Here is a 27,885-nt window from a genome sequence, read left to right on the forward strand (position 1 = left end):
ACTTTAGTCACAGAACAAGATAGAACGAGATCTTTTAAGTGGATTTGCCTTTCCAGTGGGTCATTTGTTGCCCAAGTTGATGACAGCAGGAACTTTAGAACCACACTTGGTAATAAATCTGTACTCATTAATCACTTGCATTCACACTTAAAAACTAACAAAAGGAAAAAGAAAACAAAAACTATTCAGTACTGGAGATTAAATAACCATGTGTAGTCTCTTGAAATAAATGTTGATTCCTTAAGAAGTCTAATTACTTTCAGTTGCCTTTTTAAAAAATAACCATATGTGTGTGTGTGTGTGTGTGTGTGTGTGTGTATATATATATATATATATATATATATATATATATATATATTTGTGTGTATTATCCTGTGATTCTACTTATGGTTCCTCTGCTGCGTTGAAGATCTAGGAGCAGAAAAGCCTATGCCCCTCCCCCCACCAAACCCGCCCATGAACGGTAGCTCTAATGTTGCAGAAAGGTTACAAATAGGCAGTCTGGGACTTCATTGATCTGGACTATCCATGGCTTCATTGTAAGTGATCATCCTTTTAGGCTCTTGCCTCTGCAGATTCCAAACAGATTCCATTTCTTTAGTGTGATAGACAATAGCAGCCCTCAGGTCAAAAGAACCCCAGCTATCATTTGTTTCTAGACCTCTCTGGTATCTCTGTTCTTTGGTGGAGCCTAACAAAGTGTTTGTAGGAGACACCAGAGGATTTTGATTTTCTATCTCGTAGTCCTTTGAGAAAAACACTAAAGCACCTTGACTACTGGTGTCTGAGTTTTGCAGGCCACCTATATGACTGGGTTCCAAGGATAAGGCTCCACTCTCATTAGTAGTCCCAGATTTTCGAATGCTACCCAGAATTTGGGGACTAATCCGTTTTTCCAGCTCATAAGGCTTGGGAAACATGGGATGCTCAGTTCCTGAGGGATTATCCTGGCAGATATTCCCCTTGAAATGTCACCTCCATCACTTTATGATCTGATGACTTCCCAATAACTTCCCAAGTTTCAGGGCCAGCACTGGGCTCATTTATAATTGATAAACCCCACTGATTCTGGAAGATAGCCCCCAGGTTTTGCTGATCTGTCTGAGAGGGTAGATCCACTTGTGCTGTGCTCAACAGCACCGTTTGCATATCTGAAGGATAGATGAAAAGGCTAGATTTCATTTGTTCAACAGCCGCTGAAGTCGAACTCATGTGCCGGAGAACTGAAGCAGTCCCAGAAGAGATGGGTGTTAGAGTATTAGCAGCAGGAGTTAACAGTGGCTGACCCCCTGGAGAATACACACTTGCATCAGTCCCTGCTGAAACAGGCCCATTAGAAAAGTTGGCCGAAGTAACAGATTTCAGCACTGACACAGGGACCTGGGATATGGGCTTGAAGACTGGGTCTGAGTTTCCCCAGCCGGTGACAAAGAAGAGGAAGAAGATGGTGACGCAGAAGAGTTCTGTACAGTTTTGTTGAGGTTTTCCTTCACTTTGCTTTGCATAACTTACTTTAGGAACTATTTTAAGCGCTGCTATTGTCCACTGCAAAAACGGGGGGTGGTATGAATAGGGTCCAAGAGTCCTCTTTGGAGGTAACAGCAGAAGGATGCTTTCCTTAGGGCCGATGATCGAACTTTTTGCCGCTCACGCCGGGTTTAATATCAGAGCTTTTCCGCAGCATATCACCCACAGCAGGTTTTCCTCGATTTGTTCCTCCGGGCCCAGTTTCGTACTTCCAAATGGGCTTTGAACCATCTACTCGATTTCCCCTTTGTTCACTGTCGTCAGGCCTGAAAGTTTCGAGTCCCTGTTTTAAGGTTGGCGCCCTGGTCTCTTGTTGCCTTATTTTGTCCTGCCCTCAGTGAAGGCTTTCACATCCCTGGGCACTATTGCCCCAGCTTTCCTTTTTTTTAAGAGTAGTACATCCGCTCTCAGATCTCACTACCATCATTATCCGCCCCTTTGCCCATATAACCACTAGTAATATAGCCAGAATTATTTGTCGCAACGCCATTTCGAATTGCTACAGTATCAGTCTTCTCTGCAGACTGGTTCTCTCCAGATTTCTTTTCCTAAGACTTCCCATTCTTTTTGTCCATACTGTTCCGAATGAAATTCCTGGTTTTCATTCCTGCTTTCCCAAAGGTGCCAGCCTTTACAGTCTGCTTCAGATTAGTGTCTGCGATCTGTGGGTTGCCATTGAGGACCCTGGAAATAGGGTCGGTAACTCCATCAGAACCCAGGCTCTTTAAAGATACGTCTCTTTCTCCGGCATTACCATTTAGTTCACCATAGCCTGTTTCCTTCTTCGGCGTCTCCTGGTGCTGCTGGAGGGAGTGTTTGTGCTCATGTTTCAACGCCTTGGGCTGGGCCTTGGGGCTGCCCTTGGCTCCATGCTGCGGGCACTGGTGATGGTGATGGTGATGCTGGCTGTGGCTGTGGTTCCGGTTGTAGAAATAATGGTGGTGGTGATGCGGCTGCAGCTGCTGCCGGGGGTGATGGTGCTGAGGCTGTGGCTGGCCAGGCTTCTCCACTGAAAGCGGCCGGGACTCCCTGGCTGAGGCTGCAGGCTGCAGCGCCCTCAGGATCTGAGCAGGATGTTTCTTAAGGATAAAAGGCACAGTTCATGGGGCGCCTGGGTGGCGCAGTCGGTTAAGAGACCGACTTCAGCCAGGTCACGATCTCGCGGTCCGTGAGTTCGAGCCCCGCGTCAGGCTCTGGGCTGATGGCTCGGAGCCTGGAGCCTGTTTCTGATTCTGTGTCTCCCTCTCTCTCTGCCCCTCCCCCGTTCATGCTCTGTCTCTCTCTGTCCCAAAAATAAATAAACATTGAAAAAAAAATTTTTAAAAAAAAATAAAAGGCACAGTTCGTCAGAAAGACGTAACAATTATAAATCTGTTAGCCTTTAATGATAGAATCTCAGAATACACGTAGCAAACGCTGACGGAAGAAAGGGAAGAAATGGATAATCCTGCAATCACCGCATTGTACATGTAACACTTCTCTTCCAGCAATTGATAGAACGACCAGACAAAAAACATGCAGGAAAGCCACAGAATATCTGACCGACACCGTTGACCACTTTGGTGTAATGGATATTTGTAGAACACTACATCCAACAAATGTAGAATATGCATTCTGTATAAGTGCACACGGTGTATTCACTGACATAGACCACATGCTGGGCCACAAAACATGTCTGGATAAATTTAACAGGACTTAAAGCATACAGACTGTATTCTCTGACTATAATAGAATTAAATGGAAATTGATTACCCAAAGAGATCTAGGGGCACTTGGGTGGCTCAGTCGGTTAAGTGTCTGGCTCTTGATTTCAGCTCAGGTCACGATCTCATGGTTCGGGAGTTCCAGCCCCGCATCGGGCTCCGTGCTGACAGTCTGCTTGGAATCCTCTCTCTCTCCCTCTCTTTCTGCCCCTCCCCCCCTCAAAAAAAATAATAAATAAACTTAAAAAAAGAGATCCAGAAAAACCATGAATATCTAGAAATGAAATAGCATATTTCTAAATGATTCATGGGCCAAAGACACAAAGGAAATTAGAAAATATTTTGACGGGGCACTTGGGTGGCTCAGTCAGTTAAGTGTCCAATCATGATCTCAGGTCACGATCTCATGGTTCATGAGTTCGAGCCCCACGTCGGGCTCTGTGCTGACAGCTGACAGGCCTGGAGCCTGCTTCCGATTTTGTGTCTGTCTCTCTCTGCCCCCCCCCTGCTTGTGGCCTCTCTCTTCCTCTCTCTCAAAAATAAATAAACACTAAAAAAAAAGGAAAAATATTTTGAACTGAATGACAATGAATACAACATACCAAAGCTTATAGGAGGTAGAGAGAGAAAGCAGTCTATTGAAAGAATCTATGGATTTATATGCTTATATTAGAAAAGAAGAAATATTTAAAATCAAGGACTAAGATCCCACATTAAGAAAGTAAGAAAAGAAGAGCAGAGTAAAAACAAAGTTAAGAAGAAGGAAGGAAATTATAAAGAGAAGAGAATAAGTCCTTGAAAGAGAACAGACAATAGAGAAAATTAAATCTAAAAGCTGGCTCTTTGAAGAGATCAATGAAACTGACAAACTTTTAGTTAAGACTGATGAAGAAAAAAAAGGAGAGACGGGTGCCTGGGTGGCTCAGTTGGTTGAGCATTGGACTTCAGCCCAGGTCATGATCTCAAGCCCCACATCGGGTTCTGCACTCTCCATGCAGAACCTGCTTCAGATCCTCTGTTCCTCTCTCTCTCCCCCTCCCCTGATTGCTCTCTTTCTTCCAAAAATAAATAAAACATTTTTTTTAAAAAAAGGAGAGAATACAAATCACCAATAGCAGGAATGAGAGATTATCAACTACAGATCCTTCAAAAATTAAAAGTATAATAAGAAAATTTTAGGAACAATTTTATTGCCAACACGTTAAAATTTTTTTTGACAAAATGGACAAATTTATTGGAAAATACACCTTACCAAAAAATGGCACAGGAAAAAAAGTCTGAATAGTTCTAGTGTATGTATTAAAGATTGAATTTATTATCGAAAACTATCTTTCTGAGATAACTCTAGGTCCCGATGGTTACAGTGGTGAAGCCTATGAAAAATTTAATGAAGAAAAAATGTATACAAGCTTTTTTTAGAAAATAGAAGTGACCACTGCACAACTTATTCTAATGCTAGCATTACCTTTATATCAAAACATTCAAAGAAATTACCATAGATCAGTATTTTTCATAATTATAGATATAAAAATCATTAACAAAGTATTAGCAAATAGGTGAAGGGGGTCAAAAGGTACAAATTTTCAGTAACAAAATATCTGAGTCATGGGGATGTAATCTACAGCATGGTGGTTATGGTTAATAATACTGTATTGCATACTTGTAAGTTGGTATGAGAGGAGATCTTAAAAGTTCTCATCAGAAGAAAAAACAGTTTTGCAACTATGTATGTGCTTATTGTGGTAATAATTTTGCAATATATACAAATATTTAATCATTATATGGTATACCTGATCACATACGTCAATTATACTTTAGTAAAAAGAGATAGCAAGAGGGAAGATACATCACGACTAATTAGAGTTCATCCTAGGAATGTAAGGTTGATTTAACATTTGCAATTAATCAGTGTAAATCACTATATTAACAGAATACACTAGGAAAGTCATATGATCATTTTAATAGACGATTAAGAAGCACTTGACAAAGTTCAACATTCTTGAATGATATAAATGTTCAGTGAACTAGAAATAGGAAGGAAATTCCTCAAACTGATAAAGGACATCTACAAAAAACCTACAGCTGACATCGTGCATAATAAAGAAGGACGGACTTATTTCCTGCTGAGGATAGGAACAAGGCAGGAATGTGTGCTTTCATAACTTGCAATACAGAGGGTGGTGGCTGAACTCAAAAGAACTGCATTTATAATCTTACCTTGCATTTCAGACTACGTCAGTTTGAGCGCTGTATACTCTCTGAGGCTGTTTCTGCATCTGTGAAGTGAGTACAATAATGCTTGCTTTGGCAATTGGGTTAAATGCCTAGCACAATGCCTAGCATAGCAAAGAGATTAATAAATGTAAGTATCACATTTGTACCTACCCAATAGTCTATAAGCTCTCTGAAGACAGAAACCATTTCTCTTTTATTTATTTCCAAATCTTCAGTGCTTAGCTCAGTACCTAGTACAAAGTGGATATTATGTAAAAATTTGTTGATTAAATTATTAGGATTGAGATATTGATAAATGGGACCTTAAAGATTCTTCAGCTTTCTAAATGAAATTCCAAGGGTGGGCTATTTCCACTGAAAAATAGTCTTCTTTGGTTTGGGTGAAGTTTGTATTGAGTCATTTACCTTCACTTGATACTTGTCTGCTTTGAGGGAGCCCTGTTAATCATGTATGCTTTGATTACAAGCTCTGAGACAAAACAGATGCTTTGGCGTGGTATTCAGGACCCTCTCTTCTAAGTCTGCTTCTCAGGTGAGCCGTCCCTCACTCTAGCTAAGTTGATTTCTCCACCTTTCCTTGAACATCTTTGCATTGTACCACTTGAGCCCTTGCTTGGGTCATGTGTTCTGCCTGAAACGCCCCCTTCTCTCTTCAGTCAACATCCTACCCCACCTTCCGGGCCTCTCCCTTAGGAGACTTTCTCCCATCTGCCATTTACCTGGTCAGAAATGTTTTTTCCCTAGCGTGTTACTTTGGAGGCAATGTAATTAAGGATATAAATCTCTTGCTGATGCAGAAATTCCTCGCCACAAAATAGAGGAAAGAAAGAAAACGGTGGCATGATTGAACCAGATGGTGATGTGCATTACAGGCAATCTGCCATACGGTTGCAAAGAAAGAAAGAAACCTCACCCTTTTGTATAGCCAAGCAGGTATAACCCATCGCACATGTGTTCTGGAGATAAATAACTAGTTCTCAAGGAAGAAGACCTGACAGCACCTTTTGTCACACACGGTTCATCCTGAATTCATCTGATAATTGGGTGTTTGCAACTGCCTTTATCCAAAGGAAAAATAGTAGGACATGCTTTCTATGCCAAGCTTTGCATCTTGAAGCCAGGTGCCCTGCCAAAGTTAGGATCCTACCCTACCATGGAAACTGGAAGCTAGAGGCGCTATGTTCATTCATTACACTTTAAAGAGACAGCTCCCAAATCCTTGAGGAAAACATTTCTGGGTTGTAAAATTGTCATGAGGCTTATTTAGCTTTTTAGAAGATTTACATATATCTCAAAAAGGCAGTCAAAGAATTTACAAATATAAATTTTCTAAGGTAAATGCTCTAAGAAAAGGGAGGTGGGAAATCTCTTTCTTTTTTTATGCACAGAGAGACTTAAAAAAATTTTTTTTTGTATTTGTTTTTTACTTTAAAAACTCATATAGCCTTTGGGTTAGTGCCATTAAAATGTTACTTCACTGATGGAGGTATTTGTATACTCCTCATCTCTTTTTCCTGCTGGATTGTGGTAGAAAATGTGTCCTATGCATTTGTGCTGTGGCATCTGATGTGTCCCAAGTACATTATTGGAGGTTAGTTAAAATTGATTGAATAATCAGTATACCTGTATAGTGTAATATCCCGTTTGGTTATATTTCAAAGCCACTTTATTTTCAGTTGTGAACCATCTAGTCTGCTATTATGGTGTTAAGTTTGATAAATGCACTTTGGAGGAAAGAATTAAAAATCAATTCCAATGGCAAGGTCTACATACTGCTAATATTTCCTGATGGCTTCTAAATGTCACAGAACCTTCACTGTAGGAAGGACGGCACTAAAATCATGAGTCAGAACACTGATATACATGGAAGAGAAACTACATACGACTTAATCCAGTAAGACCTTCAGCAACCAGAATTCTCCAAGGGAATTATTCCCTAATAAGGTGGTGGTTCACCAAGTGTGCTCCCAGACGGATGCGCAGGAGCTTATTAGAAATGCACATTTTCAGGCTCCACCCTATACCTTCTGAATCAGAAACTCTGGAGGTGGGGTCCAGCAGTCTGTGTTTTAACAAGCCCTTGGTGGGGGGGGAGGGTTGATACTCACTAATATTGCAAACCACTGACCTAACGCATCCTTTGCATGCTCTGAATTAACTTCTTCCCTTTGTATCTAGAATTGTACTGATTATGTATCATTCTTGGGAGATTTTGGGAAACAGACACGCAAATAAATATGTCTTCTCTGGTTCAGGTTGAGAAAGACTGGATGGTATTTTACCTCTTCCATGTTGTATCCTCTCTACGGTAATGCTAATAAGACACAGGACAAAGGGGTGACATGTCTGGGACCTGGAGTCCTGTACATTCCATTTGTGGGCCTGTTGTCTTTCCATTCAGCCCCATCTCTGGCTTTGATCATCAATTAATGAGCATCCCCAATCTCTTCTGGCTCTCATCCTTTGAGTTGTGGTCCTCTGTGGATCGGCCTCAACTTACTCTCTTGGGAACTGCGTCCTCAAGAAGCCCAGATACATTTAATGCACCACATACATGTATTGGAACCTTCCTGTTTTCCTGGTGCTGGTGCTGGAGGAATCAGTGGTTTAACAACAGTGCCTATGGTTGCAAAGTTGGAAAGATGCCATGTGTACTCGATTTAGCTAAGCCGAGCAAAACCTAAGAACTTCAATAGTGAATAAAATTGTGAGAGAAAAATAGGATAAAGGCTTCCACTCATTGAGGGCTTCTTATTTAACATCTGTGGTAGGTTGTGGTTTACACTTCAGAAAGAAAAGCCCAATAAAATGGGGGAGGTGTTGGGGTTGGAGGGGGGAGCGTAGAGAAATGGAGTATCCTATAAGGGAATGGCCAAGGAGAACTCCCAGGGGAGATGGTGGGGGGAAGAAGGGACTTAGGATAACATGTCGAATGAGAATTTTTATCACTTTGCTTTGTGGTGTGTGATCAGGGCCCATATTGATTAAGGGCAGTATAGCAACTGCCCCTGCAAAAGCCGTCAACAAAATCTGCATGGCTCATTAATGCTTTTAATATGAGTCAATTCTCTTTAGAGAATGCAACTAGTTTTTGAGTCTGGGGTGGTCAAACATCATCAAGAGCAAAAACAGAGACTACATGTGGGGACACCTGACTTCTGGGTTCCTTTAGTCTTTACGAGTGCTAACTTAAAGTTATTGCCATAAAGGTGATGACTCCTGACTGTTTGCTAGCTTTCTTAAGGCCAGGATAGAGACGATGGTTTAATTAAACATAATTCAGAGACTACATTGATTTAAGAAGAAGTTCCCAACACTGGTACTGCTGACTATCAGTATGACTTCACAAAGGTATTCAAGATCAAATGAGGATAGAAAAGCTCTCTTATCTTTTTCTTAAGATAAAGCCTTCTTTTCAAGATCCATTTTCATTTGACCAAGAGGATAGCATGGCATGGCCCCTTACCCCAACCTTGGATTATTTAAACTTTCATCCCGGCCTCTTTGCCCACTCCTCAGCTTGGCAAGGCACAGCTAGAGTTGCTCACACTCCACTAGCTAGGGAGATTACTAGGTGATCTTCAGCTACTGTTCACACCAAGGCTGAGGGTCTCTCAATCTCCGCCCCGCCCCCCCCCCCCCCCCCCCCCCCGCCAGCCTGCCCCAGCACAGAGCTGTCTCCCTTCAATTTCTCACATTTTTATAGAGAGACATTCAACTTCCACTCAGCTGTTTTGATCTCACATGTTCACATCTGCTCCTTAACATTGGTTTCCAAGTATGTGAAAACTTCCATATTGAAGATGATGATTTTGTTTGGTTTAAGAAAACAGAAACATCGTCCAGTTAGAAGCACTCATTTTCTCAGCTATTAGGACTGTGACAAGAACACTTTTCTCTTAGCCCACCCATCTCATTAAAAGCTGTCATCCACCCAGAAACTCAAGCCAGAAACTAACAGACCAGCTCTAAACACTTCGCTTCCCTTCAAATCTCACATCAGATCTGTTACCAAACCAAAATAATTTTTTTTTTTCAAATTGCAGCTAGACTCTGTCCACTTCTCTCTATTTCACTGCCATCAATCTAGTCCATCACAATACCTCTTACTTGGACCATTGCAGTAGTCGCCAATGTGGTTTCTGTGCATCCATTCTCTTCCTTTAGTTATCACAAAGCAGGGACAGTGTTCTACTTAAAATGTAAATGGACTCATGTCACTTTCCTGCCTAAAACCCTTCACAGATTTCTCAATGAGTTTGGTACGATCCGACCTCCACCACATGCCTACATAATATTTGACCCTGCCTGGCCCTCCAAGTACATTTTGTGCTATTCCCGCCCCTCCCAACACCTTTGTTTACTAAATTGTTTACCTAGTTCAGCTGTGTTGGGATGAATATAAATAGTATTTGCAGACTTACCAAAGCTTAGCCCATAGCCTTAGACTGTGGAATTGTTCAGACAGCTTACTTAGCCATACGCCAATGGCATTTCTAAGTTTTCTCACTAAAGCATTTAACCTTAGATGAAGTTAAATAATGCACCATGAGTTTAGCTATTGTAGAGATATGTCTTTCCCAGTTAAACTTGGAACTGTTCCCAAAGTGTCCACTGTCTTTAGATTTTTGAAGAGTCATACACATATTTCTTTCAACATTTTAATTTTGGGCCTGTAGCAGTATACAATGTATCATACAGCCAAAGTATACATCATATGTAATACATCATACAAAATGTCTTATTTCCACCTTGATCACTATGGAAGAATGTCAGACATTAAAAAAGAATCTCAACTTTCTTCAATCTTAATGTTAAAATTTGCTGAGAGATTGCTCAATGCTGTGAGAGTTTTTAAGGAGAAAACAGCTGCGAAGAGCTGCAAATCATAGCTAAGCCAAAAAGTTTGGTGTGTTTCCTTTTAATCACCAGAGACCCCAGAGGATGGACAGTCAGCATGAGACTTGTGTCAAAGAAATGGTAAAAGAGACACATCTAATTGGGCACATCAGTCACCCCTCAGATTGGTGGTTTCCACTTTTCTTTGTCTTCAATGACAGACTCAAATTGGGTAATTTGAAGAAAGTTTAATAAACAGACTATTTACAGAGGTATAGATCAGGCTGAGGAATAGAAAAAAGTCATGGAACGGTACCCAGGGATAATTGAACAATGTATATATTTCTGTGGAATTTGGGTCTATTCGTTACAGCACTTAGCCAATTCTAATACATAAGTGGTCTTTTATTATTTTTTTTTTTTTAATTTTTTTTTTTCAACATTTATTTATTTTTCGGACAGAGAGAGACAGAGCATGAACGGGGGAGGGGCAGAGAGAGAGGGAGACACAGAATCGGAAACAGGCTCCAGGCTCCGAGCCATCAGCCCAGAGCCCGACGCGGGGCTCAAACTCACGGACCGCGAGATCGTGACCTGGCTGAAGTCGGACGCTCAACCGACTGCGCCACCCAGGCGCCCCATAAGTGGTCTTTTAAAACTTATAATTCATTTAATATATATATTACCTATCTATTTCACAAATTAATTTTCAGTAGATAGTATTAAATGTACATGGATCAAAAATCAAAAGGAATAAAAGGTTTACAGTGTTAAGTCCGTCTCCCACTATTCCTCACAGGCAACCATGCTTATTAGTGAATTGTGAATCTTCCACAGATATATTGTATATAAACAAGCAAACAAAAAGTTATTCTTTTTTTTTTAATGTTTCTTTATTTTTGAAGGAAAGAGAGATAGAGTGTGAGCAGGGGTGGGGCAGAGAGAGAGGGAGACACGGAATCTGAAGCAGGCTCCAGGCTCTGAGCTATCAGCACAGAGCCTGACGCAGGGCTCAAACTCACAAGCTATGACATCATGACCTGAGCCAAAGTCAGAGGCCTAACGGACTGAGCCACTCAGGCGCCCCTCTTTTTAAAAAAAAAAAAAAAAATTTTTTTTCAACGTTTTTTATTATTTATTTTTGGGACAGAGAGAGACAGAGCATGAACGGGGGAGGGGCAGAGAGAGAGAGGGAGACACAGAATCGGAAACAGGCTCCAGGCTCCGAGCCATCAGCCCAGAGCCTGACGCGGGGCTCGAACTCCTGGACCCCGAGATCGTGACCTGGCTGAAGTCGGACGCTTAACCGACTGCGACTGCGCCACCCAGGCGCCCCGCCCTCTTTTTTTAAATGTAAATCTTAGTAACATTGTAAGTACTTACTCTATATCCCTTTTTGTTGTAAGAATTTTGCATTTATTAACTCGTTGAATCCTCTAAAAGATATATGCTATTATAATGCCTAATTTACAGGTGAAAAAGCTGAGGAACAGGGAAGACACATGACTTGTTTGAGATCACACAACTTATAAGTACTGGGGGTAAAATTTTTGCCAAGCTGTCTGATTCCAGAGTTCATCCTCTTAACCACTAAATTGTATGGTTTCAGAGATAACCAGAATTAACATAATAAATGTATTTTTTCTGCATATATTATAAAGTTAGTATTGTACCCTTCCTATGGTAGAATAATGCATTTTTAAAAAAATATTCCAATACTCTGGTTTCTCTTCAGATCGTGTAAATCTTTCGCCTTTTAAAAAATATTCCATTTATTCCCCTCTACTAATTTGGAAATTATGTACTCTCTATTTCTTAAGTCATTACTCTTTTTTTTTTTTTTTTCAACGTTTTTTATTTTATTTTTGGGACAGAGAGAGACAGAGCATGAACGGGGGAGGGGCAGAGAGAGAGGGAGACACAGAATCGGAAGCAGGCTCCAGGCTCCGAGCCATCAGCCCAGAGCCTGACGCGGGGCTCGAACTCACGGACCGCGAGATCGTGACCTGGCTGAAGTCGGACGCTTAACCGACTGCGCCACCCAGGCGCCCCAGTCATTACTCTTAAAAACATAACTTGTATACTCAACAAAGTCTACAATTAGTATTTCTATTCTCATTCAAAATTCAGGAAGAATTTGCCTTTGCTTTGGTTGGGTATCACACGGAACAACTCTAACTTCTAGGTCTGGGGATTACCAAGGCAGAGATCATATAAACATAAATCTCAGACCCACGTTAGAGCAAGCCTACAGTAATCATTTCTCAGCAAGTCTGTTGTTATTTTTACAATTTTTTTTTCCATGCAGAAAAGGAGCAGAAAGAGCTCCTTCCCATATTGGCTCCTTTTGCAAGTACACAGACTTTGCTACAATGATCCTGTAAGTGACTCCTGACTTCCTTCAGTCTAAGTGCAACTCTTCTGTTCCTTAAGTCAGCTAGTCATGGATTCCCCCAAATTCTGGGTTCCTGAAATTGGCTTTTTCTCCCAGAAGCACCAGCTTTTGTCCGTATTTGCCTACTCCTGTAATTTTAACTTACTCTTTATTTTTTTCTGGCCTTTAGGGATATTTTGTACTTCCTTATGGGCCCAGCAGTACATTAAAAAATATATGGGTTGTAATTTACCTAGTAGCTCATCATTTCATGACAATGGAGGAGGGGCTTTTCAGAATGCCCAGTCTGCTTTATTTCCCAAGACAGGACTCATGGAGGGATCTTTTCAAAATGTAAGCTTTGTATCTCTACTTAGAACATTTTAATGGAGTCTCAATAATCTTAGGATAAAGACTAAAATATATCTTTGACATGGACTATAAAGACCTCCATAATGTAGTTGTAATTTGGCACTTGTTTGAGTTACCGTTTTAGTAATGTCTGGCAGCCAGTCTCCACGATGCCCCTCTGCTCTATGATTCTCACCTCCGTGTATTTATGCCCTGTGTCGTCCTTTCCCATATTGACTGAGGCTGACATATGGAACCTAGTGTACTGTGGAAACTCCCGTGTACGACTTCTCAGGTGAAAGCATGAAGACATTTTCATTTCTGCCTTGCTGTCTTGGATTATTCATTCTAGGGGAAGCCAGCTGCCATATCATGAGATCACTTAGGCAGCCTTCTGCCAATGGCTATGTGAGGGAGCCATTTTGGAGGTGTATCTTCCATCTCCAGGTGAGCCTTCAACAGCCCAACGTCTGTACTCCTGAGAAACCTTAGCCAGAACCACCCTGTGAAACCATTTCCAAGTTCCTGACTCACAGAAATTGTCTGAGATAGTAAATAATCACCATGGTTTCAAGCCACTGTGTTTGGAGGTAAATTTGTGATGTGGCAGGAGATAATGATAGATAACCAACACAACGTCCATCTCTTCTCCAACACCAAACACTTCACACAGCAGAGGTTCTGTCAGGTTTTACTTTTTACTGCATGACCTGTGCCTGGGATATAGCAGGAACTAAATGAATGTTTGCTGAATTGATAAATAAAGCAATGAATGTAAATATTGCGTGCCCAGTGCCTCAGAAATGACCAGAAGAACACCACGCTGGGAAGACATTAGAATAATTACCCTGACATAATATAGTGACCTGTATTTTCCTCATGGACTGAGCAAGTTTGAATCTGGAGTGTGCAAATGTGGAAGATGCTGTATTTATGGGGTTTCAAAATATTGGACAGTGAAGCACGACGACGGGGATCAGGCTAACTAGTTTTCATCATTAAGCCCTTAAAAGAAAACCAAACATCACGAGTAATCCAAACGATTTTGATTCTTAGGATTAAAAGATAAAGTACTTTTCTAAAATTTGGGTATGTGGGTATCTCTTGGTATGTATGTATGTGTTCACTGCAGTGATGGTGGTGATGGGGGCCCTGGGGATGACGGTAGGAATTGAGTTGGTAATGGTATTCGTAAAGGGTGAAAACAACCCAGCAACACAATATTGTTATCAACCCACTGAAGAATCTGCTCTTTAGCTGATGGTTTCATCTCACAGACTTTCTCTTCTGCCCTGTGATGATTTACTTCCTATTTCCCAGAGTGCCTCACACCTTCCCTCTGCTTGTCCAGTCTCTACCCTTCCAACAACTAACAGTTCAAGTCCTACCTCCCTGATTTGTCCAGCTCTCAGGGGTCACTCTCCCCGAACTTTTATTGCACTTTTTATCTGTGGGTCCCTCATTGGGTTCTTAGTTGGTATTACCTCATATCATGGTTAGTGTGCTATGTGCCTGATTTCCTTCCATGAGACAGAGAGGATTCTTAGCAGGAGCAAGACTTCCTTAGTTGAAGTGACTATTCAGAGCAGTGGAGAGCACACATAGCGTAAAGTAGGGCTGCGTGAGGAGGGATGAAAAGAGTTAGTCCCAGAGTCCCTAAGGATCACTTTCAGTTTCAGACCTAAACGGTAAGTGGAGAGAGAGACTACAGTGAAGCGAGGGTCAGGAACTGGCCAGGAAGTGAACCAGGAGGCAGAAAAAGAAAGACAAGCGGATTCTGGAGCAGCCATGAATATGCAGGATCAGGAGCTCACTTTTTTTTTCTTTGAAACTGAAGTATGGCTGGCACACAGTCCCCTATTAAATGTTTCAAGTGTGCATCGTAGTGATTTGATATTTTTAGACATTATGAAATGATCCCCACGATAAGTCTAGTTAACCATCTGTCATGGTACAAAGTTATTCCAATATTGTTGACTATATTCCCTGTATATTACATCTTCATGACTTATTGATTTTGTAACTGAAGTCTTGTACCTGTTAATCTCTTCATATTGGGTGCTGTCTACATGGCCCCCAGAACATAACACCCAACTCAGAGTTGGGGACCTGGACAACATGGACAACCCGATAAATTCCTCAAGGATTGGTATTTTCATGTATCTCTTTGTATCTCCAAGGTATTGCATAGTGCTCTAGACATGAGAGCTGCCCAGTACATTTAAAAAATTTTAAACATTACCTAACCTTCTGTTTTAGTGTATTTTCAACTTTCACTGCATTTGTATTTTATCCTCACAGAGCTCTATCAGGTAAGAATTATAATTTTCATAAATAGATGGAGGATTGAGGCTTATGTAGTTGTAAGTGGCATATATACATCGTCCCAAAATAGACCATTTTTTGATGAATCTCCAAAATGAATATAAACAAAATTTACCGTACCTACTCTAATAGAGCTCACTTAGACAAACCTTAATGAGTAGAGAAGAATCATTTGTAATCAGAAAATAAATTGTATACAAGTAGGATTTGCTGACTAACATGATTTTGTTCCTTAAAATATTTTTCCATTCATGACAAGTGTCTAAATTATTAACTCTCAATTAATAAGGTCCAAATTAATAAGATTCGATTGCTATGTGATATGTTAAAATATTAATTTGTGCTTGTTCCTATACCTGTTCCTTCTGCCATTTCAAGCAAGTATCTAAGGCCCAGAAAATTCCCGAGATTTTATTTATTTTATTATATTATATTTTAATTTACTTTTAGAGAGGGAGAGCCCGTGTATGTGCAAGAGAGTGCAAGCGGCAGGGGGTGGTGCAGAGGAAGAGGGAGAGAGAGAATGTTTTTTTTTTAATGTTTATTTATTTTTGACAGAGAGAGAGAGACAGAGCATGAGCGGGGAAGAGGCAGAGAAAGAGGGAGACACAGAATCAGAAGCAGGCTCCAGGCTCTGAGCTCTTAGCACATAGCCTGACGTGGGGCTCGAACTCACAGACCATGAGATCATGACCTGAGTCGAAGTTGGACACTCAACCGACTGAGCCACCCAGGCGCCCCGAGGGAGAGACAGAATCTTAAGCAGGCTCCATGCTGAGCATGCTCAATGTGGGGCTCGATGTCACAACTGTGAGATCATGACCTGAGCTGAAATCAAGAGTCAGACACTTAACCAACTGAGTCACCCAGGCACCCCCAGTTCCTGGAATTTTAATCTATTTTTCACTTTAACAATTTTGGCAAGGCTAGAACCTAAAGCTGCTTGAAGTCAAAAGATCTTCAGGTCTTTGTTGGAGCCTAAATTCACTGAAGAGATTATGCCATATGCCTTTGAGGGGCAGTTAGGGAAGAGAAGAGTGGAGATACAGCAGAGGTCCCAACCCTATCCACTGAGAAATATCTTCGGGACCCACAATGTTTTTAAAATGCTTTAATTTGAATGGCTGTAAGTGGGGTGAACTCAACTTGGCACAGTCCTTTCCTCCTTATGACACTTGATTTGGGAATTCTCAGAGTCTTTTGGGCTTTTCTGTCATGTGCTATAGTCCTTTCCATATTAGCCACCATAGGAATCAGGTCTTCCAAGATTAGCTGAACTCTTACCCCCGTCAGGCTCTGTGCACCCCCTAATCCTTCTGTCCCTTCTTCTACCTGTCTCCTTAAACTCTCACTGCATCTTCTAGAACTCAATCATCAGCAAAATCCTCTGTACTCTCAGTATCTTCTTTTCTTTTCTTACCTAATTGCAATGGTTAGGACTTTCAGTACTATGTTGAATAGGATGGTAATAGTGGGCTCCCTTGTCTTGTTCCTGATTCTAGAGATTTCAACTTTTCACCATTAAGTGTGATGTTAGCTGTGGTCTTGTCATGTATGGCGTTTATTATACTGAGGTATGTTCCCCACTCAATCCTCTCTGCTGAAAGTTCTTTTTTATAATAAAAGGATGTTGAATATTGTCAAATGTCTTTTCAGCACATATTTAGATGATCATATGATTTTTATATTTCATTTTATTAACATGGCATGTCACATTGATTTGCATATGTTGAAATATCCTTGCATCCCAGGAATAAATCCCACTTGTTAATGTTGTGTGATCTTTTTAAAGTACGGTTGAATATGTTTTGCTAGCATTTGGTTGAGAATTTTTGCATCTGTATTCATCAGAGAAATTGGCCTGTAGTTTTCTTTTCTTGTAGTGCCCTCATCTGGCTTTTGTATGAGGGTAATTCTGGTCTTTTAAAGTGACTTTTGGAGTTTTCCATTTTCCACTTTTTGGAAGAGTTTGAGAAGGATTGTCATTAATTCTTCTTTAAATATTTGGTCAAGTTCCCTCATGAAGGCAGCTTTTTTGAGCTTTTCTGAGTTGTGAAGTTTTTGACTCAATCTCTTTATTCACTATTGGTCTGTTCAAATTTTCTATTTCTTAATGATTCAGCCTTATCAGCTTGTATGTCTCTAGGAATTAATCCTTTTCATCTGGGCTGTCCAACCTGTTGGTTTATAATTCATAGTTCATATCAGTGCTCTAATGTTCATGTAATCCCTTATCATCCTTTATATTTCTGTGGTAATATCTCTTCTTTCATTTATAATTTTATTTATGAATCCTCTTTTTAGTGGGAAAGTCTGGCTAAAGATTTGTTAATTTTGTTTATCTTTTTAAAAATCCAATGCTTAGTTATGTTGATCTTATCTATTTTTTTCCCACTCTCTATTTATGTTCTAATCTTTGTTATCTTCTTCCTTCTGCTAACTCTGGCCTTAGTTTATTCTTCTTTTTCCATGAGGTATAACATTAAGGTTTTTCTTCTCTCAAACATTAAGGTTTTTAAAGTATATATACATATATCTTTTTTCCCTATGTGGTACTTGTTGCTGTAAAATTCCCTTTTAGAACTGCCTTTGCTGCATCTCAGATGTTTTGGTATATTGTACTTCCTTTTTGTTTGTTTCAAGAGATTTTTAATTTCTCTTTCAAATTCTTCTTTAACCTGTTATGTGTTCAGGACTATGCTGTTTAATTTCTCCATATTTGCGAATTTTCCAATTTTTCTCCTGCTATTGATTTCTAGTTTCATACCTTTGTGGTCAGAAAAGATACCTGGTATAATGTCAGTCTTTTAAAATTTGCTAAGATTTGTTTTATGAAATAGCATATGGTCTATTCTGGCAAGTCTTTCATGTGTATTTTGCTGCTTTTGGGTGGAATGTTCTACATATGTGTTAATTCCATTTGGTCTAATGTGCAGTTCAAGTCTCATGTTTCCTTCTTGATTGTCTGTCTTAATGATCTATTTATTATCAAACGTGGGGTATTGAAGTCCTCTACTAATGTATTGTTGTCTACCCTTTCCTTAAAATGTTTCAGTTGATATTTGCTTAATATATGTAGGTGTTCTAACATTGGGTGCATGTGTATTTACAATTGTTATATCCTCTTGATGAATTAACTCCTTTATTATTTGATATTACCTTCTTTGTCTCTTGTTACAATTTTTGCTTATAATCTAATTTGACTGATATAACTATAGTTAACTCTGTTCTCTTTTTTTTTTTTTTCAACGTTTTTTTTATTTTTATTTTTATTTTTGGGACAGAGAGAGACAGAGCATGAACGGGGGAGGGGCAGAGAGAGAGGGAGACACAGAATCGGAAACAGGCTCCAGGCTCTGAGCCATCAGCCCAGAGCCCAACGCGGGGCTCGAACTCTCGGACCGCGAGATCGTGACCTGGCCGAAGTCGGAAGCTTAACCGACTGCGCCACCCAGGCGCCCCAACTCTGTTCTCTTTTGATTTCCTTTTGTGTAGAATACCTTTCTGCACTCTCACTTTGAACCTATAGGTATCCTTAAAGTTGAGGTGAGTCTCTTGTATGTAGCATATAGGTTTGGGCTTTAAAAAATTTTTTTTAATCCATTCAGCTATGCTATGTCTTCTAGTTGGGGAATTTAATCATTTACACTTGTTTGTTTGTGTATAGAGCACGCATGAATGAGGGAGAGGGCAAAGGGAGAGAGAGAGAAAATCTCAAGCAGGTTCCATGCTCAGCATTTGATCCCATGACCTTGGGATCATATCCTGAGCCGAAATCAAGGGTCCGATGTTCAACCAACTGAGTCACCCAGTCACCCCTAATCCATTTACATTTAAAACAATTATCAATAGTAAGAACTTACCATCTTACTATTTTCTGGTTCTTTGTATTTTTTTTTTTTTTTTTTTGGTTCCTTCTTCTCTTGTTTTCTTCCTTTGATGATTTTCTGTGGTGGCATGCTTTGAATCTCCTCTATCCTTTATCTATTGGATTTTTGCTCTGTGGTTGCCATGAGGCTTACATACAATATCTTATAGATATTACAGTGTATTTTATACTGATAACAACTTAACTATGATTGCATACATAAACTCTCCCCTTTTAGTCTCCACACCTCATTTTGTTTTTGTTTGTTTTTTTAATTTTTTTAAATGTTTATTTATTTTTGAAACAGAGAGAGACAGAGCATGAATGGGGGAGGGTCAGAGAGAGAGGGAAACACAGAATCTGAAGCAGGCTCCAGGCTCTGAGCGGTCAGCCCAGAGCCCGACGCGGGGCTCAAACTCACGTACCATGAGATCACGACCTGAGCCGAAGTCAGATGCTTAACCAATTGAGCCACCCAGGTGCCCCATTTTGTTTTTGATGTTACAATCTACGTTTTTTATATTGTATATCCAGTAACAAATTATTGGAACTATAGTTATTTTTAATATTTCTATCATATACCATTTATACTAGAGTTAAGTGATTAACACACCACCATATTGTAATATTGGAATATGCCCTTAGCATATGAATTATAATTATTTTAAATTCTTCATCTGATAATTCTAACATTCCTAACATGTCTGGTTCAGATGCTTTCTCTGACTCACCAAACTGTGTTTTTTGCCTTTTGGTATGCCTGGTAATTTTTTCTTGGTGGTCAGACATGATATCGTGGGCAAAAGGAGCTGCTGTAAATAGGTCTTTTGTAATGGGGTGGTGAGGTGTGGGGCAAGGGGAAGCCTTCTATAGTCCTATGATTAGGTCTCAATTTTTTAAAATATATATTTTTTAACATTTATTCACTTTTTGAGAGACAGAGACAGAGCATGAACAGGGGAGGGGAAGAGAGAGAGGGAGACACAGAATCCGAAAGGGGGTCCAGGATCTGAGCTGTCAGCACAGAGCCCGACGCTGGACTCGAACTCATGAACCCATGAGATCATTACCTGAGCTGAAGTTGGACACTTAACCAACTGAGTCACCCAGGCGCCCCACTTAGGTCTCAATTTTTTAAGTGAACTTATGCCTCTGGACTGTGAACTTCACAAGTGCTTCTCAGTTTTTTCTCTTCTCTTAGGTGGGTCAGGATTGCTAGAGTGGACTGGAATTGGGTATTTGCTTCTCCAAGGTCAGTTAGCCTCTGATAACACCCCAGCAGGTTAGGTTCTGGCTGACTACTTTCTCCTATAAGGCAGGCCTTGTTAAAAAACAAAAAAACAAAAAACAGTGTTCTGTTTTTTTTTTTAAGAAAAACAGTGCTTGGGGCGCATGGGTGGCTCACTCGGTTAGGCGTCCGACTTTGGCTCAGGTCATGATCTTGCGGTCCGTGGGTTCGAGCCCTGCGTCGGGCTCTGTGCTGACAGCTCAGAGCCTGGAGCCTGTTTCAGATTCTGTGTCTCCCTCTTTCTCTGACCCTCCCCTGTTCATGCTCTCTCTCTCTCTCTGTCTCAAAAATAAATAAATGTTAAAAAAAAATTAAAAAAAAAAAAAAGAAAAACAGTGCTTAAGAAAAAGAGTGCTCTGGCATATTATAAGATTATTTCTTTCCTCCTCCACATGCCAGAAGTTGAGGGCATTTTTCTTCAATATTTACTGTGAGAACATTTCAAGTTCCTGGAGGTAAATCTCACAATATTGTGGGGCCCCACCTGTGACAGGTCCTTCTGGAGTTTTTAACTCTCAGAGTTGTTCATACTGAGACTCCAACAATTCATCAGTGACAAATTAGGCTTTCCTACCCTGGCACCTATTTCCTGGGTATTTCCACTCATGAGTCTCTGCTTTGGTAAGCCGTGGCTCCATGAATTCACCTATCTGTTTCTCTAATCTTGGGGGCAGTTTGCCATGTGTCCTGGTCTCTTGTGGATCCTGGAAGGGAATGTTACTTTTTCCATCTTTTAAGTTTTTCACTTGTTAGGATAAAGCAGAGACTTCTGTTTTTTGGGTTTTTTTTTTTAAATGTTTATTTAGTTTTGAGAGACACAGAGACAGAATGCGAGTGGGTCAGGGGCAGAGAAAGAGGGAGACACAGAATCCGAAGCAGGCTCCAGGCTCTGAGCTGTCAGCACAGAGCCCAACGCGGGGCTCGAACTCATGTGCTGTGGGATCATGACCTGAGCTGAAGTCAGACGCTCAACTGACTGAGCCACCCAGGTTGGCTAAAGCAGAGAGTTCTAATACCCTTACATGTGCCAGGAAGGGAAGTCTCATGGTAGTCACTTTTTGCCTTTTCAGTGGCCTCGTTAACAATTTTTCATATTAACTTTTCTCTGATAAAATAACTGGAGCCCCATCAGCCAGTCTTTGGTGTTTACCCAAAAGAAAAGAAAGCACATGTCCATACAAAGGCTTGTACATGGATGTTCACTTCAGCTTTATTCCTCCTAATGCAAAACTGGGAACAACTCACACATCCATTAACATGGAAATGAATAAATAATCATGGTGTATTTACGTGGAATGCTATTTAGATATAATGGAACAAAATACTTATACACCAACAATATTAATGGACTCTAAAAGTCAGTAAAATAAACCAGATATAGAAGGCTCATCCTATCCAATTCCATTTACAAGGTATTCTAGGAAGTATAATGATAGAAAAAGATCAGCGGTTGCCAGAAACCTGAGATAACTGTAGGGGATTGCCAAGTGACATGACAGGATTTTGGTGGTGATGGTAATATTCTATCTTGTTGATGATTACACAACTACTTATTTTTAAAACTAATTGAAATGTACATGTGAATTTTGTGAATTTTATTTCATGTTATTTATACTTCAAGAAATAAACTATACCTCAAATAACACGTGGAAATTGGATTTAAAATATGCAATTTACAGTAGTTTCAAATCTATGAACTACTTAGGCATAAAGTTCACAAAAGATAATGCAAGACCTGTATGCTGAGGTCTACAGGTATACTAAGAGAAATTAAATATCTAAATAAATGTTGAGATAACTGTTAACAGATTAAAAGGTTCATTCTTTTTTTAAGATGTCAATTCTCTCCAAATTGATTTATAGATTTAACAGAATTCCAATAAAAACTCCAGTAATTTTTTTTAATGAAAATTGAAAAACTGATTCTAAAATTTATATGGAAATTCAAATGATCTAGAATAACCAAAACAAGTTTGTAAAGAATAAAACTGACAGGGGGCTCCTGGGTGGCTCAGTCGGTTAAGCGTCTGATTTCAGCTCAGATCACGATCTCACCATTCATGAGTTCAAGCCCCGTATCAAGCTCTGTGCTGACAGCTCAGAGCCTGGAACCTGCTTCAGATTCTGTGTCTCCCTCTCTCTCTGCCCATCTCGTGCTCACGCTCTGTCTCTGTCTCTCAAAAATGAATAAACGTTAAAAAAATTAACAAAATAAAAATAATAAAAAAGGAATAAAGCTGACAGACTCACACTTTCTGATTTTAGACTTCTTACGAAGCTACAACAATCAAGACAATGTGGTATTGGCATAAAGACACACAAATAAATCAATGAAACAGAATAAAGAATCCAGGAATAGACCAACATATATATAATCGATTCTGAGAAAAGTGAAAAGGTAATTCTTTTATTTATTTATTTATTTATTCATTTAATTTAATTTATTGCCAAGTTAGCTAACATACAGCATACACAGTGTGCTCTTGGTTTCGGGGGTAGATTCCCATGATTCATCACTTCCATACAACACCCAGTGCTCATCCCAACAAGTGCCCTCTTCAATGCCCATCACCCATTTTCCCCTCTCCCCCACTCCTCCCCCATCAACCCTCAGTTTGTTCTCTGCATTTAAGATCTTTTATGGTTTGCCTCCCTCTCTGAAACTATTTTTTCCCCTTCCCTTTCCCCATGGTCTTCTGTTAAGTTTCTCAAGTTCCACATCTGAGTGTAAACATATGATATTTGTCTTTCTCTGACTGACTAATTTCACTTAGCATAACACCCTCCAGTTCCATCCATGTTGTTGCAAACGGCAGGACTTCATTCTTTCTCATTGCCAAGTAGTATTCCATTGTATATATAAACCACATCTTCTTTATCCATTCATCAGTTGATGGACATTTGAGCTCTTTCCATAATTTGGCTATTGTTGAAAGTGCTGCTATAAACATTGGGTTACATGTGCCCCTATGAATCAGCACTCCTGTATCCTTTGGATAAATTCCTAGTAATGCTATTGCTGGGTCATAGGGTAGGTCTATTTTTAATTTTTTGAGGAGCCTCTGCACTGTTTTCCAGAGTGGCTGCACCAGTTTGCATTCCCACCAACAGTGCAAGAGGGTTCCCATTTCTCTACACCGTCTCCAACACCTGTTGTTTCCTGAACTGTTAATTTTAGCCATTCTGACCTGTGTGAGGTGGCATCTCAATGTGGTTTTGATTTGTAGTTCCCTTATGATGAGTGACGTTGAGCATCTTTTCATGTGTCTGTTGGCCATCTAGAAGACTCATGTCTTCTGCCCATTTCTCCACTGGATTATTTGTTTTTCAGGTGTTGAGTTTGGTGAGTTCGTTATAAATTTTGGATACTAACCCTTCATCCGATATGTCATTTGCAAATATCTTCTCCCATTCCATCAGATGCCTTTTAGTTTTGTTGATTATTTCCTTTGCTGTGCAGAAGTTTTTATCTTGATTAGGTCCCAATAGTTCAATTTTGCTTTTATTTCCCTTGCCTTTGGAGATGTGTTGAGCAAGAAATTGCTGAGGCAGAGGTCAAAGGGTTGTTGCTTGTTTTCTCCTCTCAGGTCTTGATAGTTTCCTGTCTCACATTTAGGTTTTTCATCCATTTTGAGTTTATTTTTGTGTATGATATAAGAAAGTGGTCCAGTTTCAGTAAAAGGTAATTCTTATGAGAAAGAATAGTCTTTTCAACAAATTGGGCTGGAATATTTGGATGTCCATATGGAAAAGTAAATTTATTAATCCATACTTTACATGATACACAATAATTAATGAAAAATAAATCATAGACTTAAGTGTAAAACCTAAAAGTTATAATACTTCTAGAATAAAATAGGAGAAAATCTTAGTGACCTTAGGTTAGGTAAAGATTTCTTAGACAGAATACCATAAACACAATCTGTAAAAGAATTTATCAATTAGATTTTGTCAAAATGAAAAACCTCTGTTCTTTGAAAGTTGCTGTTAGAGGATGAAAGACAAGAAATAGCTTGAGAGAAAATATTCACAAATCACTTATGTGTTCCTGTGGTGGGAAGAAGACATTCTTCTACTTTTTTTCTGACTACAAGTTCTAATTTTTCACCATTTATTGAGAGATTTGTTATTTGCTCTTGATAAACACTCTATTATGCTTAGAAGTTTACTCATATTCCAGTTTTAATTAGAGGTTTTATCAAAAACAACTGATGGATCTTATCAAATCTTTTTTTTCTTTTTTTTTTTTTACTTTTTCAGGCATGTGTTGATGAAGGTTTTACTTATCCATTTCTGTATCCTTCTGTATCCAGAAGCTGTGTTACCCCAGTAAGGATTCGTGGGCTGAAGGAGAAAGAGAGAGAAAGGCTCATAAACTACATTTTGTCTGTTTCACATCCTACAAATAATTTCATTCTGCACTAAAATAAACTCTAAATCTGAGGTTTTTCTGCTGATGGAAGACAGAAGCCATGAGAATAAGCTCATTTGTGTGCTGCAGACCTGAAAGAAAATGGTTCTTAGTCCCACTGCAACATGTAAAACTTTTTGTATTGAAAATTTTCTTAATGAGAGAGCTTGTTCTTTGATGCCCACCTGAGTTACTACTCTGTGGCTTGTGCTGTTAGTTTGAACAAAAACACTATTCCAGGAAGAGGTCTAAGTCTACTTGACCGATTCAGATAAAGACTGAAAATAATTGTTTTTCCCCAAGAGAAGCAATGGTAGAGTCTCCTTGTAGAGAATTGTTGTGCTCTATGGGATCCATCATCAGCAAGGTAATTGTCAATAATGCGGTGGCCTTAAACGATTTCCAGGAACGATGGGGCATCATGGGCAGTGCATATCCCTCTCTAATAATATAATTTGATGATTCTTCCATTAAAGAAAATCTTTCTCCAGTCTTTGGAAAGAAAGGGTGTTCATGAAATGTTTGCTCAAATGTGAGTGAACGTAGCTCCCTTCTCCCATAAAATGTGTGTTTTATGAAATGGAAACAAAAACATGGTCCCACTCTGCTAGTGGATGAGAAGGCTAATAAAAGATTGGAAATATTAAAATCTCACTGTCTATGGTAGGCATGTCACTCAGTGTGACTCCTAGGGGATCCCCCCACTCACCAGGGAGCAGAATTCTGTCCTTTTCTTCCCGCGATTGAACACGCAAGTGCTGAGCAATTTCAGAGGACCAGGCTCTTTGCTAGTTCCTATTGGGCGTACGTTGTTGGCAGAGATGGAGGTCTAAAACACATGGATGAACGTACTTCACTTTCTTTTTGAAAGAACCAAAAGTTGAGTGAGGCAGAAAATGACTGGCTTACAGTCGCCTTATGGCAGACATAGAAGGAGTAGTGAACTTGCTAACAGAGCAGTCCTGCCCCTATGAGTTCCAGTTTCCTCATCTATACATTGGACAAATGGACTCATTTATTTAACAAGGTTGCAAGTTCACTGCACTTTTTGTGGTCTTTCTTGGTTGGATGAAATTGAGGAGCTACAACTAATGGTTTTTACTCTTCTTGGCAAACTGGCAAAAGCTTCCAAGGGGAAAAGCCGCACAGAACATGGATTTTGGATCTATACAGCCCTGCATTTGAATCCTGCTTTGTCCATTAGCCACCTGTGTGGTTTGGTGAAAGTTACTCAATCTTTTAATCCACATCAGTTTATGGAAATACTCATGCCTACTTTCTATATTTTTCTATAAGTTATATAAAATATTTAAATTATCTGCTGTGCCTCACGCAAAAAATATAAATATTTATATTTATATCAAATATAAATATTTGATAAATATTAGTTACTATCACAAACATCAAAAGATGCCAAAAATAAGGCATTTTCTAAATCCAAACCGGTAATAAAGACAATCAATGTTCTAGAAGTTCAAAGAAAGAATTCACCCAACATCTCTGTTAGATTAGTATCTGTGATAGTGCTGCATAACAAGCACCCCCCACAATCTCAGTGGCTCAAAACAGTAAATGGTCAGTTTTTGTTAATAAATGTCAAACTCAAACTGGTGGATCTTGGCTAGACTCATCTGGATTGGGCTGGATTTCAGGCTTTGATTCAGTCATACCTGCTCAATGGATTTTCATTTGGCTACCTTAATTATACTCTTCTCATGGCAAAGATTTGAATCTCCAAGAGGGCTGGTTAAACGCCTAAAAGTTTAACTTAGAACAAGCACCATCATATTTGCTCATATTCCATGGGCCAATATATGTCACAAGGCAAAGTCCAAAATAAATAGAGTGGGAAAATATATTTCTTTCACAGTGAACTTGGCAAAGTTGTAGAAGGAAGAAAAAATCATGAACACATATTGCACTCTACCACTCCAGAGAAGGTCTTCCTAGAGAGGTATGATCTGAATTCTACATCAGAGAAAAGATACTCATAAAAAAGTGGAATGGAACAGAATTCATAAAACAGGCTTTCAGGTAGGGAAAACAATGTAAGTGAAGGTACAGTTATCAAATTCTTCATAGCATTGTCAGGGAAAAAAAATAAGAAGACAAGGTTAACTGAACTAGATGATCCACATTTATAAAAAGTGGAAGAAGTTTGAAAGTAGTATGGGCTATATTGTCAAAGATTTTGCATAGCTACTTATGCAAAGCACTAGTAAACACTGAGTTGTACGGAAACGCACAAGCAATAGGGATCAATGGATGATTACTGAGAAAGACAAGGCATATGCAAAGAAATATTTTACAAAGTTAACTTTGAATTGGACCGTAGGACATATTAATCAGGAAATATACTGGGTACAGGGAACCTAGTTAAGAACCGACTGTTGTAGAGGTTTGGGGGATGAGAACCCGAAGTAGAGGTTTAGAGGATAGAAAAAAATAACCACTGTGTTAAAGAAAAATTGAGAAGTCTTCTAGAAAGTATGTCTTTTTCATTGTGGGTAACTAAAACTCAGTTTGGACTAACTTATGATAAGAGAGCTTTCACTATTGGAATTTGGAGATATTTTGTAGACCCAGCGTCAGGACTGGAGCTCAGTCTCAGAAACAACCGGGATCAAATTTTGAACTCCATCACGTATTTTCTCCACTTCTCATTTCTGCTCCCCTCTCTCTGTTTGCTTATTGTTCCTTTCTCTCTTTAGTCAGGATTCCTCAACTTCTCCCATGCATACATAGAAAATCTGGTCACTGACAGCTCCCAGATCCCAAATTTCAATCTAAGCATCCAGAAAGGGAGTGATCCAAGTTTCTATTTCCCATGGATGAACCACAATTGAGAACATAGGTTGGGCCAGTTTCTATCTCTGGACCAATGAACAGTGGACAGGAGGCAGATCTTCTCGAATAATTATTGCAACTCTAGTAGTAACTATGTGGGTGGGAGCAGGAGGGCAG

At 39.6% G+C, this 27,885-nt stretch overlaps 1 pseudogene; it reads right to left on the reverse strand.

Moving 5' to 3' along the window:
• Positions 1-379: 379 nt before the first annotated feature.
• The window catches only part of LOC112850030 (FMR1-interacting protein NUFIP2 pseudogene), a 62,276-nt pseudogene continuing 34,770 nt past the window's right edge, over positions 380-27,885 (reverse strand).

Source organism: Puma concolor, chromosome C2 (assembly GCF_028749965.1).
Source record: "Puma concolor isolate L17-30 chromosome C2, mPumCon1.1.hap2, whole genome shotgun sequence".
Classification (NCBI taxonomy): Eukaryota; Metazoa; Chordata; class Mammalia; order Carnivora; family Felidae; genus Puma; species Puma concolor.